Here is a 2,524-nt window from a genome sequence, read left to right on the forward strand (position 1 = left end):
TGCCTGTTCCTGTTCAGAAAAACGCCAAACGTGAGACCAGGCCCAGGAGAGGAAGCACGGCGGGACCCAGTCAGATAATTATTTTTTAACGCCATGCCCGTGCGAACTCTCGCACGACCCCACCCACGAGTACTTCGAGCCACAACTGCTTTAATTTCATCCACAATTGTGGGGCTGGCAACCTTTGCCTCTTGTGAGCCAATCAGAACGTCGTCGGCATATGCATCAACTTTGTATCCCAAGGTATATGATTTGGGATGATTGCCAGCATAGTTTTGTACTGTTTAATATTGAGGGACCATATAGATTGTTTGGTGGGAAAACTCGTGTTTTGTCTAGGTTTAGAAAGTACCCTGATGCTTACACATATGCTTTATTTCCATCCACAATTGTGGGGATGGCAACCTTTGCCTCTTGTGAGCCAATCAGTACGTCGTCAGCATATGCAGCAACTTTGTATGTGTTGTTAGTAAAGAGTATTCAATTGATGTTTGAATTTGACCTGATTGCTGTAAGGAGGGGTTCGATGGCCAGCAGGAATAATAAAGGGGATAGTGGGAAACCCTGTCTCGTCCCTTGTGTATTTTGTCTGAGAAATATCCGTTTACTCAAATTTAAGGAGAGGGTTGTGTGTAAAGGGCAAAGACCAAACAATTACATTTCTCACTTAGATTTAGTTTGGACATAACTGAGTTTAAGAAGTAGCAGGAGATCTTATCAAAGGCCTTCTCTGCATCTAAGGCCACGGCAATCGGAGGGGAACAATAGTGTTTTTGCCTTTTAAATGATGTCACAAATAAGTCTAATATTGCCAGGCGCAAGCCTGCCTTTGACAAAGTCCATTTGTGTTCTGTCTGTAAGTAGGGAGAGGACTTTTTCTAATCTTAGTGTTAAAATGTTCGCTTAAACTTTACAGTCAACGTGTATCAGGGAAATGAGCCTGTAATGTTTGACTTTGAGAGGGTGGGTCCTGCGGGTCTTTATGAATCACAGCTATCATGGCTTCCAAAGCCGGGCCTAAAGTCTTCGCAGTGGTTGAACAGGGATTCAATATGGGGTGTTAAGTTCTCTTGGAAGTTTTTATAAAAAACTGACTGCGAATCCATCAGGCCCTGGACCTTTCACAGGTCTGAGAGAATTGATTGCCCATTCCTATAGTGGAAGTGTGCTGATGGAGTATTATGTAATTGGAGTCATTAAGGGTTGGTAGTTGTATCTTTGGCATTTACTAAGGGATGATTTCAAAACTGGGCTGTATAGCTCATGATGGTATTCCTGAAAGGTGTTAACAATTTTTATCGGGTGAAAGACTGTATCTCTGGATTTATTCCGGATGGCGGTAATAAGGTTATTATTGTTTAAAAAAAATTTTAAGTTGGCTAATGTTGTACCAGCTTTATTAGAATCTATAAATATCTTCATCATATTTTTTTCGACCCAAGTAAGTGCTCGGGTGCTGATTATTTTATTGTATTCGTATTTCAAGGATTTCAGTCGAATAGGACTTTCAGAGTTCTTGATTTGGCAAATTAGTTAGTAATTGTTTTATGGATAATTCTAGCTCATTTAACTTTTTATCTGTGCATTTATTTATTTATGTTAGACATAATGAGTGCCCATCTAATTGTGGCTTTCATAGCATCCCATTTAATGCATTATTTAAAGCGGTATAAAAGTAAAGAACAAGTGAAGGACAGGGCAGGCTGAGAGGGTCACAGCTAAGTTGGTGCAACAGAAACTTATAAAAAATCAAGTACAGAAGGGGCACTTGTAGCAACACAACCAATGGCTGTCACAACACCAGTGCAGGTGCAGGCAGCAGGAGGGCAACCAGCAAGTAATAAGGGAAAGAGACATGGAAGTTTTTCAGGAGGCCAAGGGCCAGTACAGGGAAAATTACAAGGAGGATATAGGGGCAGGATGACAGTGTTATTATTATGGCATTGGGGTTCATTTTGCAAGGACTTGTAGATTGAAAAATCTACCGCGCAGGGGTGGATCGCTCTGTAAAGGCAGATGGGGCCACAACAGATGCAATGGGCCCCCGAACAACCCAGCTGGTCCCTCAAGTTCAGTGGATGGCACAACAGGGGTAAATGTCACAGAATATGCCCCAGGTTTTTAGAAATACTACAGAGGGGCCCACTCAAGTCCAGTTGGGAGGAGTAATGGCGCAAGGAAGTAATCCCTTTTCTGCACAACCCCAAATGTCCAGAGGGAATTCAACTGTAGGAGGGTGACTTAGCATTTGGTGCTCACTTATGTAAGTGTAGCACCCTGCACTAATGCAGACAACCCTTATGGTGGTTTTAGTGGTCTTGGACAACTTAAGAAAGCTCTCTAAGTGGTAGCTGTGGGGAGCATCCTTCAGGCTTAGTCCAGAAGGAGTGTAAAGCAGCTTATTTTACTAGTACTTAAGCTTACAGTATAAGTTAAGTGAAAGAGAACCACACAGTGTAGTTATACAAATATGTATTTATTATTAATACTAACTAACATAATGCACTATCACCTACCTGGAGAT

Source organism: Lissotriton vulgaris, chromosome 2_1, assembly GCF_964263255.1.
Source record: "Lissotriton vulgaris chromosome 2_1, aLisVul1.2, whole genome shotgun sequence".
NCBI lineage: Eukaryota > Metazoa > Chordata > Amphibia > Caudata > Salamandridae > Lissotriton > Lissotriton vulgaris.